At 41.0% G+C, this 12,212-nt stretch overlaps 1 protein-coding gene and 1 long non-coding RNA gene across 2 annotated transcripts in view; one reads left to right on the top strand and one right to left on the bottom strand.

The window, feature by feature from the left end:
* The window catches only part of Toll-6 (Toll-like receptor 6), a 52,259-nt gene that overhangs the window by 21,944 nt on the left and 18,103 nt on the right, over positions 1 to 12,212 (top strand). The window lies entirely within an intron of this gene.
* Positions 6,217 to 7,293, bottom strand: LOC105430494 (uncharacterized). Its single transcript, XR_016139539.1, has 2 exons — positions 6,699 to 7,293; positions 6,217 to 6,607 (listed from the first exon to the last, which is right to left on the bottom strand). It is a non-coding gene; the product is annotated as an uncharacterized LOC105430494 (long non-coding RNA).

Raw genomic sequence — 12,212 nt, 5'->3', positions numbered from 1 at the left:
GTGCGATTCTCGGGCAACAAATATTCGAGTATCTCTTTTCCTCCGAGGAAACGCGCCCAGGGGTCCAGAGACGGGACGTGACCAAGATAACGAAACGGGGCGGGAGGGCACGTTCTATTCCGGCGGCTTCGTGGTGAAGTCGACGCCCGGCATTTTAGTGGCGCCGAAATCTTGAGACCACCGCATCCCTTTCGAGCTTTCGGGTGTGCCCTACGTAATATAGCGGCCGACCCGGGGTGGTACTGGTGGATCCGTGGCGGTAACATTTTCCTCGTTCGAGTATATCTTCCCTTTATGCGGCGCGATACGCTGCACGTGGTGGCACATCGAGCATCGCCCGTCAAGAAATATTTATTAGACCATCCTTGCGTTGAATTTCTACGAGTTTGACGACGCGACTTTCCCGCTGAGGCGTCTGCGTGGATGTAAGCGGTGTATCCATGCATCGTTAAGTTACACGCGCACGAGGATATGAAAAAGTAGTAACCACACACAGTATAAAGTGGCGAATGAAAGATACCATGAAATGGAATTAGCTATAACTTTTCGCAGGTATAAATAAAAAATAAAGATATTTTGAATGAAATATCGAAAAAATTAATTAATGTGTAAATGCTGTGTGTACATTAAGGAGAGGAGAGAAAAAGGAGAGAAAATAATATAAAAATATTTTTTTTCATATAAATGATAAAAAGCAACTTTTTTATTTATTATGAGGTAAAACTTTGTAGCAACATGCAATTACATTAGCGACACACAGAAACTAGGTAATGTTTTATAATGCAATAATAATGAATATGTCCCATCATTCATGTTATATAGTTAATTATATGTATGTAATCCGTACGTAAAAAAAAAATCACATTTATCTTTAATTCTGCCATATTCATCTGCCATATTATCTGTATGCTTATATTATGTTCTATAGAACAATATGGTGGCTTATTCTAGGCATTTCGCTGGTTCCAGACGCTCACGCGCCATACTTATGCTCTTATGTAAATTTGTACGCGATGGGCTTTTACGCTCACAGCATCCGCGATATAGTTTTTTTTTCTTTCCGCTTCCATGGCAACGCATTAAATCGATGAGGGATTGCGACGTTTTTGTCGTGTTTATTTCGCGTCATTATTTATACGTTTGTTCTTGTACCGCGCGTAATTTCCGCACGTGAGCGGGAAAGTCGATAGGGAAAAATCGATTAATTTGGCACAACCCCCCCCCCCCCGCGCGACTGGGGGGGGGGGGTTGTGCCAAATTTTAAGACGACGTGTATATTCTGAATCGAATTCTACGAATCTAAGTTATAAATCGAGTAGTTTTTGAACATAAGAACAATTTCTCGATTTATAAGGAATAAATTTTAAATTGAAGAGCACAGAGGGAAGAATATTAAAAATATCCATAATTGCAGCAGATTAGTCGTGTGTAAATGTGAAATTTAGGATATTTATACCGAACGCATAATCAATAATTGGTCAATTGCGACAAAACTCATCCGCGTGTTTTTTAAGCTTCAATTCTTTCGCTCCGACAGGTATTTACTTTTTTGCCAGACATATCATCAACGACAATACTTGAAATGGTATAACTGCTTTTTAATGGAAATATCTCAAACTTGCTGCGCAATCTATTCCTACACCCGTTCCCTCTATTTTGTCAGTTCGCTCTCCAAAGTTACGGGTAGATATTGGTTGGAGCGCCATCGTTGCTACATCGTGCGGCTCGATGCGAGAGAAACCGCGCACGAAACTGCGGCACGGCATTTATCTAGCTAACCGAGCCGTGTCTGTCGCCTGGAATTGCGATTCGTGTCCCATTGTACTTAAACAGTCCGAAATGTCGCCGGTCGATTTAATTTCGGGATACGGTAACTATTTCCATTTACGAGATTTATGTTTACCGCCGTCGCGCCGCCTCGCGCAATTGCTCGTTCGCGGAAAATATCCGCGTCGGGAAATTTTACGACGCTCTATTACGCGACGAGAGCCGATTTGTTAATGTTTATTAACTTTCCGGAGAACGCGACAGGCGAAAATTCTCTTATACCCACGAACTTCGGAGCGACTTAGAAGTTGCCTTTTACAACGTAGAGCGTCCCAGATAAAACAGGACGGAGACAATTCTCTTCTACCCCTCCGGCAAGATAATGCTAAGCACCGCCAAAGTGCAGTTTGACATTTTGTCCATTAGGCAAAATGCCTAAAGTTGTTCTCACGAATGTCTATCAATGCTCAAAAATCTGAAAACAACATTTACCAAGTTAAAAGTAAAACAAAAAGAAAAAAAAAAGAAATGCTGCAACTAATTGATGTCATTAATTTGAATTAATCAAGAATACTCGTTACGTAATAAGATATTATGGCTGCTTTTAAATTGACAAAAATTTCTCGAGCATGCATTCTCGTATGGCATTTTAATATTATATCATCGTGTTATTTCGTACGTGGATTAACGTAGTACCTTGAAGACTTGCTGAATATGTTTTCATGATTTTGTCCCGTTGTTCCTCACGTGAATCTTGCGCCGCTTCGGCCATTCGCGTCGCGACGTCGAGGAGTTTCCGCGCGTCGCGGAACGGCCGAATGCACGATTATGCGACGACCGAGAATACAAATATCTTTATGAATTTAAAATAGCCGTCGTAAATTTCGCGGGAGGATACAGCACGGATGTGTCGGCGGTCGTCGCGGGCTATGTGTTCTCCCCTCTTCGCGCTTCCACCGTCTCGTTGGGAAATTTATTCGCCGGCGGTCCATCACCATCCGAACAATAACGAGTAGGGGGTAAAGTCTCCAGATACGAGCCCCCGATCCATATATGGTCCCCCCCCCCCCCTCTTGATGTATTACTTGGAATAAATGAAGTACTCGTACGACAGCACTAGAAACAGACTTCCCTCGTAATAGCGTGTTCGAATTGTCGGAGAAGGGAAGTCACGTTTCTCGCACACGAGGCGCCGCTGAAATTTAAGGGTAACGATAAATTCTTATGAGCGCTTTATGAATAATCTACGGGCGTTACTTACGAAATTTTTACGATTACCTTTTTATGGCACGCTTGTCTCATGTTTCACCATAGCCATGCTTACGTGTTCATAATTGTTTTCTTTTTATTTATCCGAAACTACCCTACGTGGTTTTATCATATGTAATACACGTAAATATAAAACTGATAAGTTATGATATTCGACCGCATATATCTATAATTTCTTTTGCTTTATCGTTATTTAAACTATCTTAGAAAGGATGCAAAAAAGAAGTCATGCACGGGCATTATCCCTAGTCTGCAAGATTGATACACAAGTTATGACTTTTCAGAAGACAAATCGATTTTCCATCAGACGTTAGTGTCGGGACATTTACAACGTTGTTTTCATCGTCCGTTTGATCGAATATTCTGATAATTTTATCGTGTTATTGCGTATACTTTTACGAGATCGTATTATTATCGTGAGTCAGTACGGTCAGTCAGGAGAGGAGGAAGAAAAATCCACGGCGTGCGAATTACGTCGCGGCTGTAACCCGCGCCTTAGAAAGACATAAAACTACGCGGGATCGCTTTTTTAAAGTCGTTGGCGCGAATGGACAGCCGGCCCCCTAACCCATGTCCCGGCACGTGCCTGACCATTGAAATCGGGAAAGCATAATCGCAAAAAGTTTTTAATGCGACCGCCATCTGGTCCACGAGGCGCCGGGGCGGCATTGCGCGCGGGGGGGGGGGGGGCGAGAGGCACTGCGAGACGGGCGGCGAGATGAGTGATAACCGCTCGACGACGAGGAAAACTACTGCCGCCCCCACCCCCGCTGGTTCTCACGCCCGAGAAAACCGTCGTCGCCCGACGATGGGGGTCACGGAGAGTTGGCCGGTTCTTCGGAAATGTTTAAGCGCGACGTGAGGGGAGGGAATGGCGGGACTTGGAGAAGAGAGCATGCCGCTGCTGCTGCTGGTAGTGGTTTGCGAGCAGAACACCGTTCTAACGCCGAGAGAGCAGCAGGTGTTCGCTGTCACGAGTCTCTCTCTCTCTCTCTCTCTCTCTCTCGACGAGTGCCGTGCACACAGCTTGCCCGGCAATTTCTTTCGCCTTCGCCTCACGACCCCCGAAAATGATTGGTCGCACCTTGCATCGACTATGCAGTTTTTACCGCGCCGTGTGCGCCGCTCGGGCTTTCGCGCCCGGACCCGCGCAGAAGCTAATAATTTCGGGGTCCGGGCCGAGCGAAAAGGGCGAGACGAATCCCGAGATGCGTCCCTTCGTGGAAGAGAGAGGTGCGTGTTCACGGCGCCGCGGACCCGTGAACGCGCGCTCGGCGTTCATTAGAAAGGTGACCATCTCTTCCCGTAAAAGGTGAGAGAGAGTAGATAATAACGACGGGGAGAATTTTGCCTTTTAACAGGGAGATGATAATGAGCGGTTACGAGTTTCTCGATCGGCCGGTAATTACGTTTGCGCCGTTGCCCGAATTAACGTCTCCGGCCGTTTTGTCTTACCTTTTTTTCCTTCTTCTTCTTCACATTACGCCTGTGTTTTTGCGCCTCGTTGTCTTAACATTGTCAGGGGCTGGCTCCGTTCTTCACTCTCTGTGCTCTACCCGCGCATAATTAAACGATGCAGTTCCCGTTTGTTCTCGATATTTATTTTTTTTACGTAATCTACTTCTGACGATGCGATGCTTCGTACTACTTGTGCAGTATAAGTGACCGTGACAGCAAGAAAATAGAATCAAAGAGCGAATCGAATTTTAAATTGAAAACTCGCTCATTGAATTACCTGGCAGTATAAGAGGTACCTGGCTCGGGGGCAGGTACTCTTATATCTCTAGCATTATTTCCTTGAGACGCTAGTTGTTAACTATAATTTAGTTTATCGTCCAATCTTGTTTACTCGCCATTACAATGTTAAGTATTCGTAAAGGAAGATAATTAAAAGTCGGCCTTTTAGAAATGCAAAAACGATTAATCTTAGAGCATCTCGGGTACTAGAATAATATTTCTAAAGGCGTTATTAACGAAAAATTCATCTTTGAATTCATTTACTTTATGCAGAAACGAGAAATACGTGTGAAAAACAAAAGTACGAAAAAATATCTTGAAATCTTGATTCGAAGAGAAAAATGGGTGACGGGACGCCCGTATGTAGGATTAATAAAGTCGTGGCGCTTGCACGAGTCGCACGGGGTGGCGGCGATTTAATAGAATTGCGATGACGCCAGTTAGAGGCGAGCCACATGGCAAACACGCGCGCACGATTCATCACGGGACGCTGCATGTTTTATGCGACCGAATGTCGGACGACACTGCCGACATACCGATTAAATCATCGTTGCCACGCCTGGCCCACTGGCTCACAATCCGCCATTGTTTGTACGTGGTTGAGCACCCTCTCGCTCGGCACAGGTACGTTTCCGTCATACGTATCAAATATTATGAAATATAAAGAAGCGATTCCAACGCAGATTATCGAATGCCCGGCGGTGACTCACACCGGAAAACGCGCCTGACAAAATCGTTCGGCTCTCGAATTCGCTCGACTCTAGGTCGCGAGAGAGAGAGAGAGAGAGAGAGAGAGAGAGAGAGAGAGAGAGGGAGGGAGGGAGGGAGGGAGGGAGAGAGAGAGCTTTTTAGCCCTTCGATACTCATCATGCATCATTGAAACGCTATCGCACAGAACTGATTCGGTTTTCGATATGATTTCTCGTCGTGATGTAAGTAAATGTTCCCGAATTGGAACTCGCGGATGGAATTATTTCCCTGCGGTACTTGAGACAATGGTTCAACAGAATAGAGTTTACTTTTGATTTACATATTAAAAAAATATATATAGAATGTTTCGCAATAAAGATGTTCATCCTCAATTTGCTCCGGATTTACTCTCAATCGAAAAGTTTCAGGATAGGTCAGACTTGTATATACAAGTTATAAAAGAAAGAAGCTAGAGAGAAATTTAAAGCCTAAAAAAATCCTTGAAAAGAAATGTTTACCTGTTATAATAATATCCATGTGCTTTCTGTTTTGTATTTTCTGTCGTATTTATTTTACAAAAGAATGCATCCGTCACGTCGAAAATCAGATGGTAACCTGATCCAAGAAGATGAAAGAAAGAAACATAATGCTGACGAGGAAAAGAGTTTTAGAAACATGACTGACAATAGATTAGAATTCCAACGGTATTTTTTACGATTGATACGAGTGACCATTCGACGAAATATAAATTCGTTTGAAAGGATGTGAGATTTTATTTAAATACCGTACAGTTGTAAAAATTTAACCTGAAAGCTATAGCACATCTACTGGCCATAGAACAATGAGTTGGTATATAATATTCTAACATATAACAGGATACGATCATATATATTTCTTTTATTTTATTTTATATTACCTGTATTTATGTACATAGTATGCTATAATTCAGTCAAAATGCAGAGAATTTCAATGTGACAATTATATTGCTGCATAAAACCGAAAATTCCTTTATATAATAATTTTATATATTATATAATAATTTTATCTTAAGGACCACACCACTTTTTTGTGCACGCCCATGAACCCTCGATGCAAATACAAGTATTGCATCCGTCAAATTTTCGTTCATCTTTTTCACACGCCACTGCTCGAAAAGAAAATGTTTTTACGATGTCGTTTAAAAAGTTATAATTGCGATATTGGCATTTTTATAATACGTAAAAATAAAAACTTACATGTTTTTTGAATCAGCAGAGCCGATGCGATGATAGTCATCAATATCAGAAGAGTGAATTTGTACGACATTTTAATAATTATTTAGTGCACTTTGATATGCAAAGTTTAATGCCAAGTTCTTTGATCGAGACTGCTGAACAGGCAACAGCTTTTATACCATATGTTACATAATATGACTTGCGCAATGGGATCATTAGTATGATAATACCAATGTCATTCTATTGATTAAAGATGTCAAAATCAATGTACTAATCAGATCAAGGTTACTATATATTTTCGAATTAAAATTGATTGTAAATAAATCGATGCAAAATTAATTTATTAAAGATGTAAGATATTTTAAAATAAGACATGAACACCTTTAACAATATATGTAAAAATTATATATATATATATGTATGAATATTAAAGTTATAATAGTTATGATTCAAAGAACGAAAAAAAAATTTATATCTATATATATTCTTTTTATTATTTATATTTATATATTTTGTAGAAAAATTAATTTATAAAAAAATTAGGATAAATTTTTTGTATAAATGCTTATTACATTGTATGAAAATATTTTTATAATTTCATTTGTTATCTTGGGGATCACACCATATCTCTGCATCTCCATGCGCCTTTGTAACAGAAATACAAACATTGTATCTGTCAAATTTCCGTTCACCGTTTGTACGCAACTACATGAAAAAAAAAAAAAATATTTTTATAGTTCATAGCTTCATCCAGAGATTCATATATAACTTCGTTATTACCTCGTAATAAAAAGATAAACATTTTTATATTTCTTAAATTAAACTGGCCGATATGATAATGATAATCATTAATATTAAGAATTTATACGATATTTTAACAATATTTAACACATTTGTTACGCAATACAAAGTTTGATGCAACTTCTTTATGCTGACAGACATTTTATGCCGACAGCTTTTATATCAAACACACGTTACGTAATATGACTTGCGCATTATAATTATTATAATGATTTGCCTCCATTTTTGAAATATTTAAAGATATTTTAATTATGAACGGATGTTTAGATTTAAAACACTAAAACATTTAATTTGGAAACCTTTATCATTATTATACATTTATATTGAATAAAACATTTTAAATTTAGATGTTTTCTCTATGTCACTTTTTACAGTGTAACGTTTACTGAGATTTAATTGACAATGGTGGCTACATTTGAAAATATAGACTAGTTTGGTCGATATATAATATTTCTGTTTATTATAATTTTTAAATGTTACAAAGTATAGATTTGCACATACTCAATTTTTCTTAAAATAATTTCCGCAAATACATAATTGAAATAAAATCATTTTATTTGGGAACAATGTAAACATAAACTATGTAACAACAGCGTAATACAGCAAATTCACAAGCTACGTTAACCATTCATATTCGAGAAAAATTTATACATATTATAATTTCGATGTTTGCAACATCCTGATCCACGCGATACCTTAAAAGATTTTCGTCCTGCCTTTGGCGCAAGAAGGTCCTGGATGGCGTAATTGCGATTGAACAAACAATGTCAGAATTCTCCTTTTTACTTCGATCTTTCCCCCCTTTAGCTTTAACCTCGAGCTTTAGCTCTTTAACCCTCTCGATACGGTTTTTTTGTTCTACTTCCTTGTCTGTCTCTCTTTTTACCTTTCTCTATCTATCCTTTTATCTGTCTTCCCCCCTTCGTCTCGCTATCTCTCCATCTCTCACCCCGTCGTTGCACCAACCGGAATCTGATCGTAAAGGTCAAAACGACTGTCTCTGATTGATTTACCCACGGTCAATACACGGTGAAGAATTGTTTGAGAGCACCATCGATTCCGCTTTCCTCCCTCCCCCCCCTTCTCCTTCTCTCGCTCTCTCCCTCTCCCTCTCTGATCCCGAACATCCAATTCCCGTATCCAATGGAGAGCTTTCCCGGCGAACAGTACTTATTCCTGGCGCTATCGTTCAACCTGGAATGGTTCAACCCCTCCGGTCGTTCCGGATTGCTGCGAACGTTCCTTCTTCCTTCGATCGTACATTAACCGTTTGCGCTCTCCCGCGAAACGCGATCCAACTTCTTTCCTTGGCCGCCCTCGCCGTTATCGTCCCCCGCCGAAATATCCCGTGCGGCTCGTCGCGCTTTCTCTCCCCCGTTCCTCCCTGCATCCCTATCGCGACAGGAAGAGTCGTTAAGTCCGGAGACTACTTGGCCGAGAACTTGCATCGCGACTCGGATCATCTCAACCCATTTCCGAATGTTTGCCCGTATATTTCCGCCCGGTTGGCCCCTTGTTTCCGCGAGTGTTCTCGATAACGGCGTATGCGCTCGCGCAGAGAGAGATTGCGGTAAAATATTACGGGACCGACGGGATTTTATGAGCCACGTCAGAAAGGGATAAACTGCAACTGTGTTCCGTCATTTCGGGTTCCCCATCCGCTGTTATCTGCCGCCTATTATCTATTCTATCTCTCTCTTTCTCTCCCTCTCTCTCTCTCTCTCTCTCTCTCTCTCTCTCTCTCTCTCTCTCTCGCACTCTCTATTTTCGTGTCTGCCACCGTAGCGCCATTGTCGTACGGAAACGTATGACCGGGCGCATTCGGCCGTCCGGCCGGTTGCGTCGCGTGATTTGTGACGCTCGTCGAAGAGAAAGTTACGCACGGACATACGAGGAACCTGTCTGTTTACGCGTTTTGTCCGCGGCGCGGACGAAGAGCAATTTCGTTTGACGTCGCACTGACTTCGCTACGAATGGATCGTCGACAATTTCGGGAGCGTCGAACGAGCCCGTCGCGCCGCGAGTTCCGCGGAGCGGAAGCGAAAAATAACGTGCCCAGAGGGTCCAGACACAATAAAATGCAGCACGGTTCGGACTGCGTCCCTCCCAACTTTCGAAATAAACGATTTCCCTTCCGTGACTTTTGAACAAAAAAATTCGAAAGATATCGTCAATTTTAATGCCATTACAACGATATTTTGATTGTTTGTATCTGTTTCATGTAGAAAGAAAAGAGTGAATAATTTCGATTCCCTTTGTGACTCAATTGTGTATTTTATGGATTTAATAATAAGTAAAGTGATGAGTTGAGAACAAAGTACAATATTATCGACTGCACGCAGTCAATAATAACAAAATAATAAAAGAAACGCGCGTCCCGTTACAGAAACATATAAAGAATCATTTCGATATTATACGATTGATTACAAATAAAATAAGACTATACAGAAGACTATACAGAAACATCCGTTCAAACAAATATCTACATTCTTATTGATATATCATATTGATACATTGTTTACTACGGAATGGATAGTTATATTTACTCTTTCTTTCTTATATTCGTTTTTTGTCGAACCAACAGTTATCTTTCACTCTGCATCTCATTTATCATCTTTTAACTAACTTTTAACTAACTTTTAAAGAATACTTGTTATGCTATTTTATTTTCTATCATGGGCGTAGGATCCAGGATTTTTTTAGGGATGGGAAAGTTTTATCAATTTTGTTAGCACATAAACAGCAATTTTTGCGTTAATAAATCGCTTTTTTAGATATTTTAGAACTTAGAATATTTTATCGTTCCTGATTTTAAATGAGAAAAATATTAGGTTTTATAAATCATTATTTTAACTTTTTTTTTTTAATTTCGGGAGAGATTTGAAGCCTCCAATTCTTTCCGCCCTGGATATGCCAATGTTTTCTATCAGTCTTTCATCATTTTTCCACATTCGCATATTTTTTACAAAGAGCACCCAGTTAAGAATGCATGCTTTCTTGAGTTTCTCGATTGCGCAACGTCGATGATGAACACGTTTCTGCATTTTCGGACTACCAATTTTCACCCACCGTCAGGGTTGTAATTATTTCCTCGGGCTCGAACGGAGGGAATGGCGTACCGCGAAAACTTTTCAACCTCCTATGTGAGAGTCTGAAGTTACTTTTCGAACTTTTGCATAATGCCGACTGAAAAGCGCACATGTGTGTACGTGCTGGCGATCGCGAATGTGTAAGTTCACATGAGCGTACGTGCGTAAGAGGCGTAGAGGGACCGGGCCGTTTAAGCGCACTTTCCAAGTAGTTGCGGGAATGCAATTGTGCGCGGCGGAACGTGGCCGCGATAACAGAAATCGTGACATACGCCATTTTCTCCTGGCGCGATATAGACTCGCGGCGCCGTTTTACCTATCGAATTTAGGCGGTTCGAGAGCGCGTTTCGTAGGAAACAAGTGCCGGCAGAATATTCATGTGCTCTCTATTTATTTGAGCACATCTTGCGATGTAGATTTCATAGGTGAAACAAATTAAACGAACTTCTTCAGACTGATGAAATTTAGCACGGCGCACGACTAACGCTTAACCTGTGATTTCGCTCGCGCGTGAACGAGCAAATTATCCAAAGAGAGAGGTCGGAGGAAAAAAAGAGGAACGAACTAAGATTTGAAGTTTCTGATTACTTCGTAAGCCCCAATTCAACTTGGACCATTACGAATTACGTTATGCATTCCCGAACCCTTTCGGAGTCGCGTGGTCGGAAAAATGTTGCCGCCAAGTATACCGCTCTCGAGCGCCGGCCGAAGAAATTCCAAAACTGCCATTAAGGTAGAATTAAATGCGATGAATATTGTTTTTATTCGGACTCTTGTCGCAAGCTTCGGTCGGTCCAATTACCCAGATAATCCCGCAAAAAGACCGCGGAAATTTCACACGGCCATAGACTCTCCGCGCGTACTTGACTAAAACTTTCAAGAAGACCCGAAATCCGCGGATGGGGCCACAACCCCGATCACTATTTAAATTCAACTGCACGAACTATGTTAATTTGACAGAGAGGAAGAGAGCGCAGCGGAAGTGAGGAAGAGACTGATAGATAGGAAAGAGCGGAAGGAGGGGGAAGTAGACGTGAAGGAGAGAGAGGTAGCTGTGTCAGGTGAAGCGGAAAATCTAGTAACAGTTTTCAGGGGCGGACCCAAAGCTTTATCCAGTAGAGTTGAAGTGAGTTTGGGGGAGGGGGATTAGGTAGCGGGCAAGAACAAAGCTGCGGAAGAAGGGAAAGTAAAGGACGCTTGAAAAAATTTATCGAGCGCAGCACTTAACTGCAGGCACGCTTTAAACCAACTTGCGAGATTGTTGGACTTTCCTTGGTATTGTGGCGGTCCCGTGCTCACACAACTAATACCTAGCAAAGCATCCATGAAAAAAACCATAGCCCGCATAGCGCATAGCTCAGCACATCGTGGACAACGCTCCTCACTAACGCCACAGTATGTTTGTCGAGATTCCTGATTCCATGTGAATCGCACTTTATCGAAGATGCAACACGTTTAAACACTGTTAAAATCCTCCTATCGCGCGTTGTAACATTTTGAGCTCGAAATATTTAATTGTAAAATATTTGTAAAGTATTTAATTGTAAAAAACGCATGTAAACAAAAGTTAGATATTATTTTTATTTATTACGTATAAAAATACATTAATGGTATAAAAGCAAAATAGATATACTTTTGTAAATAA

Source organism: Pogonomyrmex barbatus, unplaced genomic scaffold (assembly GCF_055798465.1).
Source record: "Pogonomyrmex barbatus isolate J1 unplaced genomic scaffold, ASM5579846v1 scaffold22, whole genome shotgun sequence".
Classification (NCBI taxonomy): Eukaryota; Metazoa; Arthropoda; class Insecta; order Hymenoptera; family Formicidae; genus Pogonomyrmex; species Pogonomyrmex barbatus.
Note: the sequence above shows the minus strand (reverse complement) of the source record. Positions and strands in the feature narration are given on the sequence as shown.